The sequence below is a fragment of the Mastigoproctus giganteus genome, chromosome 13 (assembly GCF_048544385.1).
Source record: "Mastigoproctus giganteus isolate SK-2022 chromosome 13, ASM4854438v1, whole genome shotgun sequence".
In the NCBI taxonomy this organism is placed as follows: Eukaryota; Metazoa; Arthropoda; class Arachnida; order Uropygi; family Thelyphonidae; genus Mastigoproctus; species Mastigoproctus giganteus.
In genome coordinates, this window is record NC_143587.1 from 60,337,012 (window position 1) to 60,361,277 (window position 24,266).

Below are 24,266 nucleotides of genomic sequence, written 5' to 3' on the forward strand. Positions count from 1 at the left end.
ATTCAACCCTAATTCATGGCTTTTTTCAACGGTGACCTGTACTTGTTAAGTAATTCTGCCAGTCTCTTTTACCAATCTCATTAGGCAGTTACCCATCTTTTGGGCCTTTTAAAGAAGCCTGTTGTCTCTATTTAGGTGTAACCTCCATATACTTGGATTTCGGGGAAGCTTTTGATACTGTTACATATAAAAGACTGCTGTACAAATTGGAGCAGTGTGGTATTAACAGAAAGTTGCTACTGTGGATAAAGGGAGGGATGGTTTAGTTGGAGAAGACAGTGGTAATCAATGGACACTGCCTTCGTCGACTAAAGTTATTAGTGGAGTCCCCCAGGGTTCGGTGTTTTCTATATTTATCATTGATACTGATGGATATATCAGGCTCAATGTCCAAATGATACAAAGGTTGGCAGGGTTGTTAATAATGACAGTGTGCTAATATAACAGGATCTATAAAAGTTAGGTAGATGTGCTGAGAAGTGGCAAATGAAATTTAAAATTGACAAATGGAAATTACTGCATATTGGTAGCAGTAACCAAGGAGTAATGTATTAATTGTGTGATAATACACTCAGGTAGTGGAGAATGAAAAAGACCTGGGGTAATTGTGCAGTCAGATATGAAGTTCTCTAAGCAGGGCAGACAGGCTGCCAGGACAGCTTATGGGTTTTGTCAATGTTATACAGGAATTTTGCTAGCAGGGATAAGGAGGTCATTTTCCCTTTGTATAAGGCAATAGTCAAGCCACACCTTGAGTACTGCATGTAGGTCTGGAGGCCTCATTTTAGGAAGGATGGGCCGAAATTTAGTATATGGTACCTCTGGTGTTACAGGGAAAGGCTATGTGATGAACAGAAGGTCGTGTAAAGAACATGGAACTGAGAAAAAAATAGTTAATTAGAAGTTAAAAAAAACAAAAAAAAAACTTACAGGATGGGTCATGTTTTTAATTGACTTTCATTTTGTTTATTGAAAAAAAGTTTGGTTTTTATGGAACTTCGTGAAGGATTCGAGCAAAAACTGGTCTTTGGCCACGGGTAAAAAAAAAAAAAAAAGTAAAGTGCAGCCACTATCAACCCACTGCAGGGTGGAAGCCTCCTCAACAATTCATGCTGAGGGAAATGGACCATAATCTGCCACGCTGGTCCAGTGCGGGTTGGCAGATCGACCGTATTCAGCAGTCAGGGGCTTGAACCCCGGTCTACTCAAAGAGCGTGTGCTACTGAACTCCCGCTCCTGCCCACTCAGCTACGGAGGCCGTTGGCCACGGATATGGGATACTAAAGTTTTAGCTGCTAGAACGAGTACAGAGAATGGCGAGGGGAACAAGGGAGTATTCTTACAAAAAAGGCTTCTGTTCTGCAAATTGCAGCACCTGGAGACTAGGCACCTGTGATATGTTCAAGGCTTTGAATGGTTTGAGCAAGCTCAATGCTAATGGGATTTTTCCTCTTGCTCAGATTACGCACTTGAGGGGACATAAATTCAAATTGAAGATAGAGTTGCAGAATGGATGTGTGGAAGTTTGCCTTTAACCAGCAAGCGGTTGATTGGTGGAACAGACTTCCATCTGTCATTGTGGAAGTTGATAGCTTAAATAAATTCAAGAAAGAACTAGACAAACTTTTGGAGGAATGGATAGGTGAAATGGGAAGCATTTTTTTTTTTTGGTGGTGCTGTATAAGTTTTCTTGCTTGCTAACATCGTATGCCACTACTAATCCTAATACAGTATTCAAAGTGCAGTGTTATACAGTGGAACAAATTACAATGTCCTTACTATAGAAGCAGTTAGTATTAGTAGTTTAAAATAATGTAAGAGAGCTTATAAAACATCAGCCACTTCACCCATTCCAATTTCTCAAGAAATTGTCTAGTTCTTCCTTGCATTTATTCAAATCACCCACTTCCACAACAACAGACAGAAGTTTGTTCCAGCAATCAACCATCTGCTGGGTGGATGCAAACTTCCCCACAACTATCCTGCAACCTTCCTCAATTTGAATTTATGTTCCCCATGTGTGTGTAGTCTCGGCAAGAGGAAGAATGACTGACATTTAGCTTACTCAATCCATTCGAGGCCTTAAACATCTCAATCAGATCTCCCTGCAAGTGCCTAGTATCCAGATGCTGCACAATGCAGCATCTGGATATATATATGTAAATAAATCTTGTTCTAAAACACTATATAAATTTCAGTTTATTTTAGGGTCGAGGCTAAAAGAAAATTGCCATGGTTTATAGGTGGGCGGCAAAAACTCTCGTTTATGGAACGATGTCATTAAAAAGGGTTGAGAAATGATCAACAACAATGGATAGAATTTTATTTGATCTTATATAAATGGCAAATTCTTTATTAACAAAATAAAGAAATGTTAATGAAACAAAACTTGTTACTTCAGTTGTGATTTTTCTGCAAATTCAAAGTTAATAAAACAGAAAAGTTATTTATTTACATACTAAAACAAGCAAAATGAAAATTCTGTCGAAAAAAACAATGCTACTATTCACCCACTAAAGAGCTTCGAGGTACACTAAACCCAGACGGTTAAAAACACTGACTCCCCCCCATCCCTTCCCTACACCTAAACAACACCTGCTAGAAGGCCTCTTACTACTATGTTTACATAGCTCAATGTCCATTACACTAAGTTCAACTGGGGGTAAAGCGTGCTTTGCCCATTACTAATTACAATGACTTAATTAAATGGTAGACCACCGATCCGTAAAGGTGGTTTGTTAGCAATGACCTTCATGCTGGAAACAAAGAATTGTACAAGTACTGTGCAAGAAAGTAAACTAATATGTTACTTACTCATCCAATTAATGACGATCGTCTTAACACAATCACAGCTAGAAATAATAATGTGTACTCTATCATGGGTTAAACTGCACGTGTTTTTAAATCGGGTAAGTGTCTGTTGCATTTAACAAAGCTTATGTCAACCGCCACCTGCTAAAGAAAAGAAGTAAATATATGCTTGTCTGGTGCATCAGTGCGCATGTTCACATGGCAAGGCAAACTCAGTGAACGTGTTAAAACGGGTTTGTAAGAGCATCTTTTCTGCTCGGCGAATTTTAGCGTGCGGGTAAGAATTACGGGCGGGAAAGTGAAATTAATAATTCAGAATGCACGTGAAATATAAGAGAGAGCTCATTAATATTATTATTTAAATATATGTGATATAAAAACTTAAAAAGATCCAGCCACAGTTGAGAAATCGAATACGGAAAATACTTTGATTCTATCATACAAATAGGTGCATGTTCCAGAGAAAAAAAAAGTTTAAAATAGAGATAATCAAACAACTTTAATACACAAATAAATCAGTTTAGATTGTAACAAAGACACCCATTTGCCGAAAACAGTTGTATTAAGTTAAGCAAATACGGTATATTCAAAACGTATTCAAATTGCAATGAACAGTCAACAGTTGCGATGAGAAGGTAAGCTAGCAATGCCTAGCGAAGGCACGGAAAGAACCGGAACACTTATCAGTAACGTCAGTATTTAATTTTTAAAACCCGGGAGTTGTCGTGTTGGTGTAAAAATTATTCAGTTATTCTTGAAAACAGTGCAACTTCGATAAACATGCGCATACGCCATCCCCCACTCTTCATTGCCTTTGTTTCTAGTAAAATTTTTCCCAATTGTGTGTGTGTGTAGTTTAAATAAAACATGCCAGTTGCATGACAAACCAGTACAGACAAAAGTAAAACCCATACATTGGCGGGGGGGGGGGGGTGATTCCCTGATCATTGTTGGCCTTGTGGTCATCCATCGAGATGGGGCGTAAATGGTCAGTCTATTTTATTTATTTATTTTCGTTGGCCACGTGTTGTAGCTGGTTTTCGTCTTTTCTTTTTTAGTGATATTTCACGTAATTTGGACCTGGTGCTATCATCCGGGTGCCGTTAAATTTGAATCAATTGGCATATTGTAAAATTGTTGTTATTGGTATTTCATTAATCGTCTTTTTCTAAAGTATTTTAGGCGCGTTAATACCCTTTATCTTGATTCTCTCACTCCCCACCACTTTTTGCTTTATTATATATGGGTTGTAACTTTTGGCTCTACTGATTTGCCTTGCTACTGGCATTTGTTTTAGTTATTTTTTTTTAAACTATGTTTTATTTATTTTTAATTTTAATATATATATATACAACATTAAGTTTTTAATCTATATATATATCTGGTGAGTATGGGCTTGGCAAACCCAGGGTCCTGAGCTGGATATCATTATTCTTCTCTTTCTTGGTGATTCCTTTCTACTTCTCTCTCTCTCTCTCTCTCAGGGGGTAACTTGGGAATTTTTTTTTTTTTTTTTTTGGCTGGTGCAGCATAAGCCTCAGGCTTCGTTGTACCATATGGCCAATAATAATAATAATAATAATAAATAAATATATATATATTTCTACACCATAATAATCTGCAAATGATAAATAAAAATAAATATTCTGTTTACACTCCAGGACGACCACAGTTACAGGAGTTCACAAGACAAACAGAATACAAGAAACAACACCATATTTAGCAGCCATGGGCTAGTGAAAATAAACTGCAAATAGCAGTGAAAAGTAAAATAATACATTGAATGGTAATGACATTATAAATTAAAAGTAATGATATTACTGTAGTTGTGAGGAGGGATGATTTATTAGTTAGAAATAGGTAGCCAATTCCTGAAATCACAGAGCATGACAATAAAGTTGGAATAGACTACTGATATATGTCACTGTAACACTCAGAAGTATAATCAACAAGCTCACTCAGAAAGGGGGTGGGGTAAAAAGTAGCATTAGATGATATTTCACTTTCGAGATATGTGAAGTGCACTAGTATGAATAGCAAAAAAAATCTGTTTATTCACATAACCGGATAGATGGACGGATTTATTTCGCATCAGCAAGACATTCACTATGTCAGGGTTGAGCTACAGCAAGCCCAAAAATCCATAGCAAGATTGTACTCCCCTCACTTTTTCTGTTCACTAAGTTCTTGGACAACTCGAATTTTAAATGGATAGTAATGCAAAGTTTAGCAAACAGTCCTCTCTTTCAAATCAAGCAGTACAAGAGCATGCCAGCTGGCAGACCTGCACTGACTTTTATGTATTTGTATTTCTTGAAGAAATACATGAAGATGCATTTCTTCATAAGATGGCATTCCTTACTATTGTTATACAGTCAGGTGTACAAACCAAATGTGAACTCCCTGGTCATTTTAAATCCTGCACCAATCCCTCTTAATGCCATTTCAACACACGCAGAATTGCAAACAGATGCACTGCAAGTGACTGCTTTAATTAAAAGTTCCACCACTGCAATGTACTCTTCTATTGACTGCCACTCAGTCTCAACTAAACTCCAAGCACTTTGAATGAATACTGCCATTACAATATCACATTTCTGTCATGCAAGATACATAGGCACATTAAAATTGAGAAGAATATGGTAACTTAGTATTACTATATGGCCCACAGAAAGTAACATAAGCTTTTTCTAGCAGCTCTTGTAATTTTCTGTATTACTTTGAGGTTGTTCCTAAAACCTGAAACTGGCACATTTTGGACTCCGCTGCCTTTGTGCCCTTAAACACCCATATCAATACCAATACAACCTGAAACTAACAAAGAAGGTGCACGTGTATATATATATTAGTAATAGCAAATGTTGCAAGAAAACAAGCTTATACAGCATATATATACAGGAAATACATGTGAAGGCAGGTGGAACCAAAAAACTGAAGTTGAAGGAATAAACGAGGAAGAAGAAAAGTTGGTTCTGTAAGTTTGAAGTTGGACAAGTAAAGGGATGCTGACTGGTTGTGGCACATGTTCAGATTGGTTTGAAAAAGGAGGAAATTATAGAAGCCAATTCAGAAGAACTGCCCATGGAAGTATCAATAGAAAAGGCACATGGCAGAAACAGAATGTATATGAGACAGAGAGCGGGCAGCCTCTGTAAGAAATAGGTTATTAATCAACCTAACTACCCTCTTTTGAATGGAGTCTGGAAAATCGAGATGGGGGCACTGCCCCATATGTGGGAACAATAATCAATGGTAGGGCAGATTTGAGATTTGTACAGAATGAGTAGCTGTTTAAAAGAAAAGAAATGTAGAGTGTGAAAGAGAATACCTAGTTTTTTAGATGCAGAGGAATAAATACTTGTGATGTGTTTAATCCAAGAGCAATTAGAAGTTAGGGTAATCACTAATAGATATGTGGTCTTGTCTAGAATTCAGCATCGCTGAAGATAAGCATAGGAACAGAAGAATATTTTTACAAATATACAGGAGGACTGAGTTTTAGGAGGACTGAAATTAAATAAGTTATCTTTGCCCCATTGGAGAATTACCTGCAGCATTTTAGGAATTGGTAGTGGATACTCAAGAAGTTGAAGCTGTTTGTGCAAGGCAAGGTTTCTCAAACTGGAAGCATACTCAGTCCTTGAGGTTGTCACAGACATTCTCTCAAGTATGTTGCTGGGCTTGCTACCTGGGAGTGTAAAATGCTTATGGAACTGATATTGTTATGGGCAGGAAGATAGATGTTCAGGATGAAGTTGCTGCGTGTCAAAATTTGATTGAGATGGCAGACAGTGATCCAGACTTTTTTTAAAAAAATAACTGGTAATGAATTCAGGTGCTTTGCATACAAACCCAAATCAAAAAGACAAATCAGCTGCATGGGTTGGAGAAAATTCACCAAGGATGAAGAAACTCCGGTTCCAAAAGTCTTGAACCAAAATTATGTTGGTGTTTTTTTTTAATTGGCAAGGAGTTGTGCACAAAGAATTTGTACTGGAAGGACAGACATTTAACTCTGAATTTTACAGAGGAGTGATGGACAGACTGTTGAAAAGAATTTGGTATGTTAGGCTAGATGCAGCGGAGTTGGGTGAATGGTTCTTGCTTCTCTTTGCCTTCACACAACATGATCATCATCAAGCAGTTTCTTGCACAGAAGGGTGTTACAGCGCTTTACCATCCCCTGAGAATAATCAGCAGGTGCCAAATCTGGCACCTGCCGATTATTTTCTGTTCCCCAAAGTGAAATCCCACCTAAAGGGGCAGCATTTCGGAGATCCAAACCAGCATGACAAAGGAGTTAAACAGGTCTCACAAGATCAGTTCCACGAGGCCATCCAGAAGCTGTACAACTGTGCAAAAGAAATGTTTTGAGTTATGAGGGATGAAGATTAAATAGTAATAAATTTTTTCCTTGAGATTTCAATTTCTTATGAATGTAGTCCTCAAACTTATCAGACATACCTTGTATTTTGTGGATTGGGGTTTTTATGCAACTGAAATGGACAAAACTCTAATTTCTGCAAAACATAACCACTTACTCGTTTTGATCATCTGACAAACTTATCAGACATTTGTGATCACTGACACTGGTCACTGATATTCCAGTTTGACTTCTCTCAGAAATATTTGCATGTCTCCAGCATCTCTGCCAGCAACAGCATGCAGTAGTATGTCAATAGTCCTTGGAATATCTGTAGATGTAGTATATGTGAAACGTACCCAAATGAATTCACTAGTTTTGTTGGGGGTTGTACAAATTCATTTAAGGGAGTTGTGGTATCACAAATTTTGAGAACGGTTTGTATATATCATAAAAATGCTTTTTTTATTTTTTTATTATTTGATGACAAATTTTGTTTATGGTCTATCAGTCACATTTAGCAGTGAAAATTTCGTGTAATTGTGTGGAAACTTCAGACTATCTTTCTTCTGATGTTCTTAAAAATATAAGATAAAATAATAATAAAAATAAAAAATATATAGGCTGCCATAGCCAAGTGTGCATAAGTACATGTGCCCTGAGAGACCGGAGTTCAAGCCCGTGACTGCTAAATACGGTGCTGTTTCTTGTATTCTCTTTACCTTGTGAACTCTGCTGACTGTGTGGTTGTCCCAGAGTACAAACAGAAAATTTATAACTGGAAATTGGTGAAATAATGAGTACTTAAACCTGCATGGAGTGTAACCTGCCTTTAATTTCTTAAAGAATTACAGATTATTCTCAGACATTTTGTGGTACTTCCTGTACCACTTCATCATCATCAGCCATTTTCAATCCACTGCAGGATGAAGGCCTCTCCAGCAACTTTCCAGTTCCACTTCTTCAGTAATTATAAACATTCTTCAGTAATTATAACCATTATAATTATAAACATGACATTCTCAATTTTTCATGACAATGCAAAGACATTTCGTGGTACAGGAAGTACCATGAAATGTCTGAGAATAATCTGTAATTCTTTAAGAAATTAAAGGTAGATTACACACCACACAGGTTTAAGTGTTTATTATTTCACCAATTTCCAGTTTTTGATAAACCTACACACCATGCTGCTATATTTTTAAGATCTATGATCTTAAAAATCTGTAATTCAGTGGAAAAACCAATTTCAAAAAAGATTACTAGCAATAAACATTTGATAGTATCTTTTTTTTTTTCTATGTCTGTGGTTGAATCACAGATTTCATACTAATTATTGCAATTGGACATGAACAAGAAGGACTACAGTTACCTCTCTAATCACAGAGATGTAACTACAGCTCAACATAAGATGGTTGAAGGAGAGTTATGTATGCAGGAATAACTAATTTGACAGCATATATTTTAATAAAATTAGCATTAGCATTAGTAGAGGCATATGATGCAAGAAAGCAAGCTTATTCAGCATCAGCCAAAAAAAAAAAAAAAAAACCCCACTCCCATTTCACCCCTCCGTTCGTTCGAAATACCTGTCCAGTTGAGCTTTAAATTTGTTTAGGCTATCAACTTCAACAACAAGTGATGGAAGTCGGTTCCACCAACCAACCACCCGCTGGCCAAAGGCAAATTTCCGCACATCTATCCGACATCCGTCCTTCCTCAATTTGAATTTATGCCCTCTGAGGTGATTATTCTGAGAGAGATGAAGAATCCCATTGGCATTGAGCATGCTCAAACCATTCAAAGCCTTATACACCTCTATCAGATCACCTCGCCGGTGCCTAGTCTCCAGACTCTGTAATTTGCAAAACTTAAGCCTTTCTTCGTAAGAGCAACCCTTTGTTCCATTTACTAATCTTGTTGCCCTTCTCTGTACCCGTTCCAGCAGCTCTACATCCTTCTTGCAATGAGGCCTCCACACCTGTATACAGTACTCAAGATGTGGCCTTACCATTGCCTTATACAAGGGAATAATCACATCCTTATCCCTGCTAGAAAAAGTCTTGTATATCATTGACAAGACACCATGAGCTACTCTTGCAGCTCGTCTGCACTGCTCAGAGAACTTCATATCTGCCTGCACAATTACCCCCAGGTCCTTTTCATTCTCCACCACTGTCAGTGTAGTACCACAGAGTTGATACGTTGCTCTGGGGTTACTGTTTCCCATATGTAGTACTTTACATTTGTCAATGTTAAACTTCATTTGCCACCTCTCAGCCCATCTGTTCAACCTTTCCAGATCCTGTTGCAGCAGCATAGCGTCAGTAGTGTCCTTAATGACCCTGCCAACCTTTGTATCATCTGCAAACTTGGACATTAAACTTGATATCCCATCATCAATATCATTCATAAACACCGAAAACAACAACGGACCCAACACTGAACCTTGAGGAACTCCACTAATAACATTAGTCCACGTTGAGCAGTGTCCATTGATTACCACTCTCTGTCTTCTGCCACTCAACCATCCCCTTATCCATAGCAGCAATTTGCCTCCAATGCCACACTGCTCCAATTTGTGCAGCAGTCTTCCATGTGCAACAGTATCAAAAGCCTTTCTAAGATCCAAATATATAATATCAAAGTTATTCCCTGCATCCAGTTCTTTTGTGACTACATCATAGTATCCAATCAAATTGGTCAGGCAAGACCTGCCCTTAACAAAACCATGCTGCGTCTGAGCTTTAACTGAATTCTTGTCTAGATGATCCTGCAGTGCTTCTTTAACCAGTGCCTCCATTAATTTACCTGGAACAGAAGTTAAACTGACAGGTCTATAATTACTTGTGTCAGCCTTTGATCCTCCTTTGTGAATTGGGGTTACATTTGCAGATCTCCAGTCTATGGGTACCTCCCCTGAGTCCAAAGAAGCTCTCATAATTATGGCTAGGGGTTTGCATACTTCCTTTGCTGCCTCCTTTAATATAACTGGATAGATCCCATCCACTCCAGGTGCCTTTTTTATGTTTATCCTCAACAATCTCTCCTCCGATCTATATCTCAGATCACATTATTTCTTTATAATGCAAAGATGAAATTTTGTTTAATGTTGCAAGTGCAACATTAAAGCACCCAGATTTACAATTTAAATGAAGAAATGCTTTTTCGGAATAAGATGCTTATTTTACTGTGACAACACAGTTTAGAAATTAACAGAGAATCCATATTAGGTTTCAAATTATATCACTCCCAGTCTTACCAATAAAAAAAAAAAAAAAAAAAATATTCCTGATATTACTGATAAAAAAAACCCCCAATAAATCATTATATCAATTTATATACATTATAAATAGAATCTAATATGACTTCTTTTCTGAAATAGCAGTAGTTTAATGTCCTTGTGTTGGGGAGAACAAAATTTATTATTTTAACAGTTACACTTAAGTCCATATCTTGTTTTTTTAAAAAACAAGGTAATGCTCTAATCACAAGGCAGAAAAGAATGTACAGACTTTATTATAAAAAATAAATTTTTAAAAAAATTTTCACACATAAAAATACCAAACGTCAAGTGCAAGACTTTTTTAATCTGCGAAAAAAAAAAAACTACATAATGCATTTATGTAGTTTCGATTGATATAACTGCAGTATTTATTTTGGTACAAAGCAAACACATTTATGTTCAGTGAAATTTTTCTAATACACTAAGAATATAGGTTGGAAAGCTTACAACTTATTCCTAGAACCACCAATCTCTTGGTAAATATAGCAGCATCTTCAATGGCTCAGTGTATGTGCCAAGGCCAACCTGAGTAATTTTAACAGAAGTCATGGAGCATCTAGTTTGGATAGAGATATTCTAGTAGTAAATAAAAACTGAAATTGTGTATTTTCTTTTTTGGTAAACAAAAATTACTTTTAGTTAAAATGATTTGCCGTATTCATTACATAACAAATCAGCAATATTTATCAGGAATTTATTTTTCATTCTTTCAGTTTACTTAGAACTGCACAAATGCAGATATATATTCTTCATAACATCTCATCAATTATATATTTATCTCTTCTAATATCATTCTGTTGAGATTCTGCAGCATAACTAGAACAAAACAATCCAGTTATCTTTTATACAAAACACCTCACATATAAAAAAAAAATTCTTAAGTCACTTCATTCTTTCCAAAAAATATTGTTAAATGCTATTTTATACTTTCAATTACTTCATGTAAAAAATTTTAAAACTTCTAATAACTTTTATTTCAGTTTAGACTGAAATATTAACAGAAATTTTTTACAAAAAAGAAAGTTAAAAAAATTAGATAGTTCTCACTTGCTCAATAATGTTTAATCTTTTTACATCATTTTCTATCTGGATTACTTGAAACAAGACAACTGTTTTCAAATCATTCAAATAATAACAGATTTTCAGTTACAGTATCAAGAAATAAGGATACTTAAATTCAAATACCTTTAAAACTGTTCTAATAACTTGAATGAAATTTCCGCTAACTTGAGCAATGAAGAGACTTAACGCTATGTAACAAAAGACAGGCTAATACTTCTGATTAGTAATGCCAGGCCATAAGAACTTACTGATTCTTAAAATAAGCATAATTTAGTTGCACAAGAATTAAGATGAATAAATATTTTTAAATAAAATTATTTAGTGAACTCATGCTATATGTGACATTTACAATTTAAAAGGAAGCCTACAGACAAAAAGGATAGTCAATGTTTTCTTTCCACAAGTATCTTTTACTAGTAGCCTAGCAGAAACTAGCTATGATGGTTTTTAATTTGCCTCATATAATAAATATATTTAAAAGCTATTTCTTGATTAATTACATCTTAAATGATAATGATTTTTTTTTTTTTTTTGATTTGGTAGTTGTTGGCGCATCGGCTTCTGTGGCCATATTGCACCTCCCAAGGTTTTTTTTGCAGTTCTTTGATCCAAGCCCGAGGCGGGAATCGAACCCGCGACCTTTGGGTTGCCGGGCAGGTACTTTACCCACTCGGCTAGCCCGGTCGGCAATGATAATGAAGTTGATGCTGGTAAGCACTAATGACATAACTGGATAGAAAATTGCAGCCCAGGCCACAGGTATTATATCTGTCTATCCTAGTCACAATTTAATGAAGTTAAAGAAATTACCTAGAATAACTGAATTTATAATGAATTTTAAAAATAAGATTAGCATTATTATTTATCTAAAAAGCTACATGTTTCTGGATTATTTTATTTTATAAGTTAATCATATTTTAATTAATATTAGTATTTTACCATGAATAGTGGCAAATGATATAAGCAAGCAAGCTTATACAATGTCAGCAATATATGCATCAGTTTGAACATCACTAATTGGGGACAGTTGAGGTTGATAGCTTCCTAGCCACATATTTACACTGTATGGAAATTTTCATGTTGAATTAAATCATAATACCTAACTCTTTTTCTCATCCTGAACCACTTATAGCTCCTATACCCTTAACTTATATGCGACTATTTCTCTTCCTCAAATGCATAACCTTAAATTTAGAAGCATTAAACTTTAGTTGCTATTTTTTGGAACTACATATACAACTGATCCAAGTCTTTTTGAATGGCCTGGCTGGAACTGTTAACCAACCTTCCCAACTTCAAATCATCCACAAACTTTAACATCTTCCTATGAAAACCTTTGTCAATATAATTTATAAAAATAAAAGCGTGAAAGAAAGAAGAGGCCCAATGCCATTCACTGAGGTACCCACTCAGTGCACTACCACACAATTGATACATTAACATGTTAAGTGCTAACAACTGGACTTATTTACATTGGTAAACATTTATAATGAGCAAAGGGTAGTACAAGTGGTTATAAATGAAAATAACAATTAAATTTTTTAGATGTAAACAAATGACAATAAATAGCCATGGCAAATGGTGTCACATACTGTACCGTCAATATCTATTATGTGCCTATCAGAGAAAATATCAATGAAGATGCTTCAAAGAAAAAATACAAGAGCTGTTCAATAAACAATGATTTTTTTTTTCACAACATGCCTTTATTAATCATTCATATTTTAATGGTTCTTTTCAAAACAGTCCGCATTTGATGAAATGCACTTACTGCAATGTTTCTTCTATTCAAAAACATGGTGAAAGTCATTTCTGACATACAATTGAGAATCACCTCTGATGTCTTTACAAGTATTGGAAACATCTTCCTTACAGCTCCTTCTTTAAAATTGAAAATAAAAAAAAAAAAAAAATCACATGCTGCAAGGTCAGGGCTGTAGGGCAGATGAGGAACACACATTAATGTTGGCTAAGTACTCAATGACAGTATGAGTAATGTGAGGTCTTGCATTGTGATGCAGCATCTGCCCCACCTGATTGCAGTTGTGGTCATTAGTGACGAATGTGATACCACAAAGTGTGTAATACAGTTCTGTAGTAAGGTCCGATAATAGTCATAGTAGCAAAACATGCTGATAAACCATTCCTTGAATGCCAAAAGACCATAACCTTTCCTGCAAAAACCGCAGCTTTTGCTTTTTTTTTTTTTGGTGTTGGCAATGACGTAGATTTCCAAATAGAGCTTTGCTGCTTACTCTCTGGGTCAAAATGATGAAGCCATATCTCACGTGCCATTATCATCTTGTGCAGAACCTAACCATCTTCAGTAATCATATGTTGCAGTTTTTGACAAACCTTCATGCGACCTTGTTATTGCTCAGGTGTGAGTAGTCTTAGAACCCAGCATGTACAAACATTTGTCATATGCAAATGGTCAAGGAGAATACCGTGTGTGCTTCCTGATATTCTCAACATCCCTGCCAATTACTTTACTATTTGGCAACAATCTTCTCTCGTGATTACAGAAGCAGTGTTTATGGTTTCTGTGGTGACAGCAGTAGTTGGTTTGTTTGTTTGTTATTTGGTTTTTAGGAGCATTAGCAACTAAGGCCATATTGCTCCGGGATATGCGGTGGTCATTCCTTGACCTTTCCGCATACTCCGTATTTGGTGGTGACGGGCTCGAACCCCGGTCTAATCAAGAAGCATGTGCTACGCACTGCTGCTCCTTCCCACCTGGCTACGGAGGCGCCAGCAGTAGTTGGAGCTCGAGGACTGCCAATTTTTGTGATTGAATCATGTGCATCTTTAAGCATTCTAAACCACCTGTGAGCTATATGGAAGCATAGATTGAGTATTTGAAATCAACCAAGCAGAATTGTTGAGCACAATCCACAGTATGAAAAAGGCCCTCACACGAGGTCCGGATGGTATCGCTACTGTTTAATGGAAAAAAAATGTGGAACCACACTGGTAACGCCATTACTTCACTTAATAAAATTGTTTTTTTGAGAGTGGAATCTATCCAGCTCAACTAAAAAAGGAGACCCATCCTCACCCAACAACTACAGACCAGTTTGCCAATTAAATACACTCTCAAAGATAATTGAATCCATTGTAATAAAGTAGCTATTCAAATTTATGAAACAATCTGTCGGACTATTCTCACAGATTTATCAAGGGTCGTTTCCACCTGCACAGATATGATTTCATTTGTCTCGAATATATCCCAGGCGCTTGATGAAGGAGAACAAGTCGACTCCATCTTCCTTGACTTAAAGCTTTCGACAAGGTAGTTCATCAGAGACTAATTAATAAACTGGATCATTATGGTCTCAGAGGATAGGCACTAAACTGGATTGCAAACTACTTGGAAGATAGAGAAATGTCGGTGATATTTAAAGGTAAAATATCATATCCTTTTAAAACTGACATTGGTGTTCCACAGGGTTCATTCTTAGGCTCACTTTTATTTCTAATCTACATCAATGACCTGCCAAGTACCCTTGGAGACTACCAAATCAAAATATTTAAATCTATAAAGCAATTCGCAATACCAGTGACTGCATCATCCTAAACAAAGCTCTTAAACGAGTTATTCAGTGGCTGAAGGAGAATAAAATGGTAGTCAATGAAAATAAGTGCAAGCTGATGAGTTTTGCCAATGCACACACAAAAACAACAAACTTAATTTTTCTTACTGTATCAACAACAAGGCAATCAAAAAAGTTAGTACAGCCAAAAATTTAGGTATCTTTATTAAAGAATCACTTTCCTTTGATGCTCATGTCTAAAATATTGTGAAGGCAGCTAGCCAAAAACTAGGCTTTCTTAAAAGAATTAACTGAGACTTTAATTGATTGGCACTTTTCATCTTTCTCTGCAAAATTTATGTTAGGCCAACCCTAGAATTTGCCTCACAGGTCTGGTCCCACATGCAGCTTAGCAAAAATTAGACTGTGAAAATATTCAGAAAAGAGCAATACAGTACGTTTGTTTTAAAAGTAGCCTCGAATACAATGAGAAATCTTATCAAGAGTGGTGTGTATTCTTTGGACTTGAAATGGTGGAAGAAAGAAGAGATAAAGCCAACGTACTCCTTTTTAACCAGCTGTTAAATGGTACTGTTATATTTGGTTTTTAGGAGCATTAGCAACTAAGGCCATATTGCTCCGTTAAATGGTACTGTAATCTGCCCTCATCTCGTCTCACAAATAAACTTCAATACACCAACAAGAGCTTTAAGAAACCATCCTATGCAAGAACTAATTATGGTTACTACAACTACTATAACAGAACTGCAAGTTCAATCAACAAAGCAAATCTGGGGATATTCAATACCCCTAGACACTTCAAGAAACAACTGCTAACCACACCTGTTACCTAAACCTTAAAATTGACTCTTCTTACCAGTTCTAAGACTGATTCTGTAATGTGTGTGAGAAGAAATACCAGTGTTCAACCTTTCTCCTACCTGTTCACTTAAATCTGACCAATCCCTCCTCTTTATTTATTTAGTTTTATTTTATCTGTAGATTTCAATTTACTGTTTTGTGTTCTCTTTATGTACATTTACTTTTCTCTCTACTTTGGAGCTGTGTAATGATGCTTTGTAGCTGCACCCTAACACATGTTTGATTGCTGTTTTGTAGCTGTTAATAATAACAATAATTATAGATTCACTATAAGCCTCTTTTAACATTTCATATATTACAGCTGACGTTTTCTTGAGATGGTAACAAAATTTGAGGGCAGCATACTGTTCCTTGTGTGTCGTGTCATGTCATGACACAAGGAACCAAGTGCCACATCCATTTTTATGTAGGCAAACTGAAAAAGTATAAACTTGACTGACCACCAAGGTCACACCATGTGCACGAGTCAACTGCACAGCTGCTATGTAATGCAGCTTGGTTTAGCCTTGAGCAATTCAGCTAGAAATAGCAAGCAGTACAGTTCATGAACACTGAATATCATTCTTCATTGAACAGCCCTCTTACTTCTGCACTGGAGAATTAAAAAAATAACGTTCTTAAGAATATGTATAAAAGTATGTGCAATCTTTATCAATTTACATGACATTTTGATTTTAGTAATGTATTTGAGAAAAATTCAATCAGTTTCTCACAAGTAAAAAAATAATTTTTTGATGTCATTATGACTCAACATGCAGCCGATCAGATGTATGAGTAGTTATAATACTGACAAGAACCTTAGTTGTGTTGAGTTAAATCTATTGTTTGTACGCATCAGTAAGTTACTGGTTATGGAAAAGGTTAACCATAGATTTAATTAAATGAATATTTTTCGAGTTTATTTGAACTGGGCATTTTCTATGTCTCTGCTCTCTCAGCTCTTCTAAAGTGTTCTGCAGTTCACATAAGTGTGATATAACCAGCCACTTAGTAGGAACTGCAAAAGCAGTTTGTGCTAAGTTGCAAAATTTAATGAATAAGTGTTAGCACAATAACCGCAATGCCTTTTTTTTTCTTTTTTTTTTTTTTTTGTATGGATTCTTAAAGACAAATGCAATCTCTGATAAGAGTGCCAGATTGCTTTCTTAATATTTACAGATTGTAAAATAATGATTTTATTATAAATGTACCAGATTTTAAAGAATTTCAAATTATGAATGTAAATAACCATTAAATTTGTTACAGATTAGACAATCTTCTTGCAACTTACAAGATTTATAACAAAAAACCAAAACCAACCACTTGGATGCAATTCCTACGGTCATCCTCCTCCATTCCACCTGCCTCTCCAGCTTTTATCACATCTTTCCCACTACTGCTCTTCTGATAAAGGATGTCACCTCCACTGATATCAGCCATCTTAAGTCACACCCTGCAGATGACACTCCAAAACCATCACCCACTACGTAAAATCTTTCCTATCACCTCAACCATCTGAACCGATGTCTACTTTTATTGGTAAATACTGTCCTCAATTATTTGAAATTAATTTGAATAATTTTATCTATTGTTTATAAATATTGCATTTATTCCTTGAGGTTGTCACAGACATTCTCTCAGATATGCCAGACAAGCTGTACTTGCTACCTGGGAGTCTAAAACGCTGATGGAACTGATATTCGGATGACACTCAAGTCAAGTGGACCCAATTTCGGCGAAGTCCGGATGGTTTGTGACAGCCAAATCCTCTACTTGCACCCTCACGATGGTGGGACAGTTAGTAATCCTGGGTATAACCTCCATGCACAAGTACATGGTGGGTGACCACCCAAGTGTGAACCAACGTAAGCAGGGGTCGAGGTGTGGTGCCCACACCACATGGAGGAACGCCGCCCCTCTGTGTTACCAGGCAGTACTAGGTGGTAGATTACTCTCATCAACCGGTGAAATACTACCACTTTGCTTATTGGAGGCTTGAAGTGGTGGAACCCATGTTTAGTCTCTAGAGCTAAGTTCCGGTCAACACTTCCCTATCTCTTCCATCATGCAGTATGATTGATGACTTGAGGTTATGATGAACGTCGTGGCGAGATCCAATATTATTTACATTTCGAGGGTACAGCTCTAAAACGGTGTTCGCAGGCCGGCCGCTAGTTAGTACACTGGACCGAACCTATTGGTAACGCTCTAGGCAGCCTCCGGATCAGCTAGTGTATAATCTTGCTACCTCTACTCTGCCAGATAGTGACTGGAGGGAGTCCGAGTAGTGTGTATGCGGAGAGCATTGTCGAGGCTTATTGTTATTTGGTTTTTTTTTTTAGGAGCATTAGCAACTAAGGCCATATTGCTCCGGTGCGGTGGTCATTCCCTGACCTTTCAGCATCCTCCGTATTTGGTGGTGATGGGCTCGAACCCCGGTCTATTCAAGAAGCGTATGCTACGCACTGCTGCTCCTTCCCACCTGGTTACGGAGGTGCCTGCATTGTCGAGGCCACGTTATGTCAAGGATCTGGGTATATTCTTACCACGTGTACGCCATATCGAAAAATTTCATTACTTCATACAGCATGTCCCACCCACTTTTTCTTACTATTGAATACACTATGAATTGTCAAACTAATAGAGCAAGCTTATCTGCGAAAAGATCTAAACCTCCCAAGCACTTCCTAATTCATTTCACAAATATACGTGGTGTCAATTCTAATCTCAACGATGTCCATTTCCACTTGCAATCTGCCAAATCCCATGTACTTTTTCTGACAGAATCTCAGTTATCGGTTGATTCAACTACTACTCACCTCAGATGCCCAAATTATTTGCTGTACGATTCCTTTCGCCTCAAAGGTGGTACTTGTGCATATGTCCGTTCTGATATTCCCTGTCAGAAACTTGGCAATTTGGAATCTCCTCTCTGATCTTCTCTGGCTTAAAATCTCTCTACCTCATTGTGTCAAATTCATCTGTTGTCTCTACCGTTCTCCAAACTCCACTAATCACTTGGAGCTCTTTGACTTCCTCTCTTTGCAACTTGACTTTCTCCAGTCCAGCTTTCCTAACAGTGAGGTAATTTTCCTTGGTGATTTTAATGTTCACAACTCCAGCTGGCTTCCGTTTTCTAGTCACACCGACCCAGCAGGTCGAGATGCTGAGGCTTTTGCAATTACTAATGACCTAGCACAGATTGTTCATTTACCTACAAGAACACCGGACAATCCTAATCATACGGCCAATATGCTTGATCTTTTTCTCACAAACAACCCTTCTAAGTACACGGTTGAAGTGAGAGGTCCTTTAGGCACTTCAGATCACAACTTGGTGATTGTCTCTTCTCCAATGGAACCTTTATCCCATGGCTATTCCCAACCTCGTGTTGTTTGGCATTACAAGAATGCAAAATGGGATGACCTGTGAGACTTCTTTTCCTTGGTCGGATTACTGTTTCAAAACTTCTGATGTTAACGTTTGTTCAGAATGTGTCAGCGAAATTATTCTTGCAGGAATGGAATCCTTTATCCCACACTCCACTTTAAAATCTCATCCTTTATCTAAACCTTGGTTTTCCAATAAATGTGCTAAGGCTGTTCAAGAGAAGAATGTTGCATATCGTAATTGGCTTGTTTCTAATTCTTCAGTTTCATTTTCTGCCTAAACCAAAGCTCGCAACAATTGTAAAGTTATTAATCAGTCCAAACTAGAGTTTGAACAGGCTAAGAATAGAAAACTTGCTTCTTGCCCTAATGGTAGCTGAGCATTCCGGTCTCTTGCCAAAGCTATTGGCCGCAACTTTTGCCCACGTCTGTCCAAACCAGATGGTTCTGTTGTCACTTCAGCCAAGGATAAAGCTGACCTGCTAGCATCCCATTTTTCTTCCAGCTCATGTATTAATGATCTTGGTAAAACACCTCCCACCATTCCCAACATGCTCCATTCAATGCCTCCTGTGGTCTTCCGTCAAAAGGATATCAGAAGGATTTTGATGAATCTTGATTATAAGAAAGCTCCAGGTCCTGATGGTATTTCTCCACTTGTTCTCAAAACCTGTGCTCCTGAACTTACTCCTATTTTTTGCCGCCTTTTTTCACTTTCTTATTCCAAAGGTGTTTTTCCTTCTGCTTGGAAATTTGCTCATATCCAGCCAGTTCCTAAAAAGGGTGACAAATCCCTCCCATCCAATTATCGTCCCATTGCAATTAATTCTACTCTTTCTAAAGTAATGGAGAAATCAATTAACCGCCAACTCTTAAACTACCTAGAAACCTTCCGTCTGATCAATGATCGCCAGTATGGATTCCGTCAGTGTCGATCCACTGGTGATATTCTGGCTTATGTTACCCATTTATGGATAATAGTTCAATGGAAATAGTTCAATTAAATAGTTCAATGGAAAGGTTCGGTGAAACACAAGTAGTTGCTCTTGACATCTCAAAGGCTTTTGATCGTGTTTGGCATAAAGGTCTTCTAAACAAGCTTCCATCTTATGGTTTGCCAACTGTTTTTAGTAATTGGTTATCCAGTTTTCTCTCTGATCGCTCACTGAGGGTGATGGTAGACGGCTCTCTGTCTTCTAACTTCTCCACTAATGTCCCCCAAGGTTCAGTTCTTTCCCCCACTCTTTTCCTCTTGTATATTAATGACCTTCTTCCATTGACTGGAAATCCTATCCATAGTTTTGCCGATGACAGAACATTGCATTCCACTTTTCATTTTGAGAAACCTTTTCCTGCTCAATCAGCTTCATCTTCTCGAAAATCTGCTACCAATTCCTTAAATGTCGATCTTCAGGTAATTCTCCAATGGGGCAAAGACAACTTAGTGGATTTCAACCCTTTTAAAACTCAGTCTTGTCTTATATCTCGCAAAAAGGATTCTTCTGCTCCTATACTTATCTTTAGTGACACTCTGATTTCTAGGCAAAATGATATATCTCTTTTGGGGATTACCCTGACTTCTAATCTCTCTTGGCCCAAGCACATTACAAATATTGCTTCCTCTGCATCTAAAAGACTTGGTTTCTCTTTCGCTCTTGGTGTTACTTTTCTTCCAAACAGCTGCTCACTCTGTATAAATCGCAAATCCGCCCTGCCATGGAATATTGTTCCCACATCTGGGGTGGTGCCCCCAAAACCTCTCTCTCAGGCTTCTTGATTCCATTCAGAAAAGGGCAGTTAGGTTAATTAATGATTCATCTCTAACAGAGTCTCTCCACTCGCTTTCTCAATGACGCACTGTTTCTGCTGCATGCCTCTTCTACAGATACTTCCATGGGCACTGTTCTTCTGAATTGACTTCTATAATTCCCGCTCTCTCTTTCAAAACAGTCTGAACACGTGCTGCCACTAGCCAACATCCATTTACTGTCCAACTTCAAACTCATAGAACCAACTTTTCATCTTCCTCGTTTATTCATTCAACTGCCGTTTTCTGGAACAACCTTCCTTTATATGTATTTCCTGAAAATTACAGTCTACAGAAGTTCAAGTCCAATGTCAACAAATATCTTCTTTCTTCTTCTCAACCTCGAACCCAAGCACAGTACTAAGTACTATAGGTTCTAATACCTCTGGTGTTTGGGGTTCACATAAAAAAAAAAAAAAAAAAATTCCGTTTTAAACCCAGTATAATAAAATAAAAGCAGCTTACATATCACCAAATTTTATTGAAATGGGTCTGGAACATTTCATTTTGTGGAATACATCCAAAGTTTCCCCGTTTACCTAATTATTCGTTATATGAGATTTCCGTTTTTTGCGAGAATTTTTCAGGAACACAACCTTCCTATATATTGAAGCTCTCCGTATTTCTTTTTTTTTCTCCATTACTCAATTTTATACAATAATGCTACCAAGCAACAATTTTCTACAATAATATTACCCAACAGTATAGTTTAAAATGTTTCTTATTTATAAAAATGATTTTGTTAAGAATAAAATTGCCTGTCACCTTTGTATGGTTAGATTTTTACAGGTAGGATGCCAGTTTTGTTCACGCATTCGGCCACAACTGAGAGCAACGAGACCGCTACATCTCGCTGTGTGCATTACCCCCTCCCCACGAGAATCTTCAGTGACATCCCCTTTGCAGCCTCTAGTCACTCCATTACTATGAAAATAAAATAGATATAACAACAACTTTTCAGTTCATTTTATATGGTGATATTTAAAATGACATCCAAAGAAAACTAGGATGAAACTACAAAACATGGAACACGCACGATACATCTACCGCCAATTCTTATTTGCACATGCCTCGGATATGATGGATTTAAAGGTCATTCTTATTTTAATGACAATAAAACAACGATAAAAGTAAAGTTTAATCATAATATACTAGAACACTTACCGCAAAATAAACAATACAATTAATAGTAACAAAAACCGAAAACTAGCTCATCACACCTTTAAATCTCAACTCTACAATCAACTCTCCCAAATTGGAAGATTACGCCCTCTATGTTCCAATACGATAATCTAATGCAGTATACGAACTTCATGCATTTCCGAAGGTTGCTGGTAAAACGAGCGATTTTATCATAGATATAATGGAAGGATGCGTACAAAACTGGTGAAGCTGCCATTCCGCCTGGTCAGTCACCAAGGTGAAGTCTCGGACGGTTGCTTTGGGCTGATTGTTAGAGCACAGGGAGAGGAGAGCTGTTCTTGAATTTCTAGGGAAGCCCAGAATTTGTACTTTCGGTATTTCTGCCAAAAATTAGTGTCTTCTTTATATCTGTATAGTGACATAGTGTTTTTGACAAGCGACACCAGTGCTTTCGCACAACTCCGCATTTGCATCTCTTGTGAAGTAAGACAGTACTGTCTTGGCCGGATAGCATATGTTAGTGTATGTTCGTGTTTGCTTAGTCTGGGTTATATTGTTCATCTGGCCGCTTAGCCTAGAGTCTGTGGAGCACCACAGACCGCTAGTAACCGTCACTGGCACCGGGAGGCGGACCAGGTAAGTAGGAAGAGAACTCTGGCTGGCCAACCCCGAGGTTAGCCTGAGCTTCCCAGGGAGGGTCCCAAAACATTTTTATTTATTTTTTTTAAATAGGAGAAGGAGGTGAGAGACTGAGGAGAAGAAAGAAGGTAAGCAGAAGAAAGAGGGCGAGGTAGGGTTGGCTTGGGGTGGGCTTCCCCAAAGGGGGAGCCCATCCCAAGCTCAGGCTAACCCCAGGGTTGGCCAGCCAGAGTTCTCTTCCTACTTACCTGGTCTGGCTCCCACTAAGCAAACACGAACATACACTAACATATGCTATCTGGCCAAGATAGGTAGGGTGGGAGCCCACCCTACCTCAAGAAATGGAGAAATGATTGTGAGGTCAAGTGACCCACAAAGTCAGGTTGCCTAATGACATTAACATGATCCTGAATTTGACAAGTCAAATGCCAGTCCCACTCCCAGAGGAGTATTTATGTGAGTTCCTACTCAAGTAGGAAAATCAGAGATTGTCCTACACCTCGAAGAGAAGAGGTGCTAGCAAGTGAGTGGATCCCTCACTGGGCAAGGGCCCATCGTCAGCAATTAAATATTCTTCGGCAAAGGGTAACTTGTAGGGAATGAGCAGTGTCCCACACTGGGCAGTGGATTATGGATCATCTTCTCAAGTTAGGGGATGAAAGGAGGCACAGGGATTCATGAAGCTCAAGGATTGCTTGGAGTTCTTTTGTGCTTATTGTAGAAAAGTCCTTTTGGGTTGGTGGGTTTGTAAGAGAATTTCCTTTGTGAACGTCGAGAGATTCATGTTATGTCAGGATAAATATCAATATCCTGTTGGTGTTTTCTTTGATTCCATTCAGGATATGTTCTGTGAATTGAGTTTTGGGTCCATCAGATGGTGGTGCACTGAACGGTTTGCTGTAGGTGGATTTGACGCATTTCAAATACAGTCTGGGCAAAAGTAGTGAAGGCTTTGTAGTTGGTTTCGTCAATTATGTAGAGATGTTCCTGCCCATGGGGTATATTTCCAGTTATGGTAATTAGGAGACTTCTGGGTAAATCATAAAGAGGGCAATTATACATGAGGTGAATCCAGTCTTCGTTGTCATCATAAGGGCAGAGAGGAGAATCGGTGAGACCCAGGGCATGCAGCTTGGCCCAGAACAATCCATGACCAGCGAGGAAGAACGAGATGTGAAGGCCTGGTGAGTACCACGGAGGAGGTTTTGGTGCAATAATCATAACTTGTGGAAGAAATCTTTTAGTTGTTTCACCTTTGGCTGTTTGCTCCCAAGATCGCTTCATAGTTCATAAGTAAGGTCAAGGTATATTAATAAGTGGAGGCGTGGATTTTTGATTTCAAAGAGCGCATCCTCGTAACTTCGTTCAGCAA

The 24,266-nt window shown here is 37.7% G+C and overlaps 1 protein-coding gene and 1 long non-coding RNA gene across 8 annotated transcripts in view; one reads left to right on the forward strand and one right to left on the reverse strand.

Moving 5' to 3' along the window:
- The window catches only part of LOC150076094 (uncharacterized), an 83,553-nt gene extending 61,488 nt beyond the window's left edge, over nt 1-22,065 (forward strand). For 2 of the 3 annotated variants that reach the window (XR_016547847.1, XR_016547848.1), the window contains 2 exons: nt 17,183-17,455; nt 21,892-22,065. This is a non-coding gene — a long non-coding RNA (uncharacterized LOC150076094). Of the gene's footprint in view, nt 1-12,118; nt 12,282-17,182; nt 17,456-21,891 lie in introns of those variants that run through there. The other variant, XR_016547849.1, reaches the window with a different exon arrangement.
- The window catches only part of LOC150076093 (tumor protein 63-like), a 157,046-nt gene extending 134,688 nt beyond the window's left edge, over nt 1-22,358 (reverse strand). For 3 of the 5 annotated variants that reach the window (XM_090388079.1, XM_090388076.1, XM_090388083.1), the window contains exon 1: nt 22,277-22,358. The gene's annotated coding sequence lies outside the window, so the exon portion shown is untranslated. Of the gene's footprint in view, nt 1-2,814; nt 2,921-10,907; nt 10,991-22,276 lie in introns of those variants that run through there. The other 2 variants (XM_090388078.1, XM_090388077.1) reach the window with 2 other exon arrangements.
- Nucleotides 22,359-24,266: the final 1,908 nt, after the last annotated feature.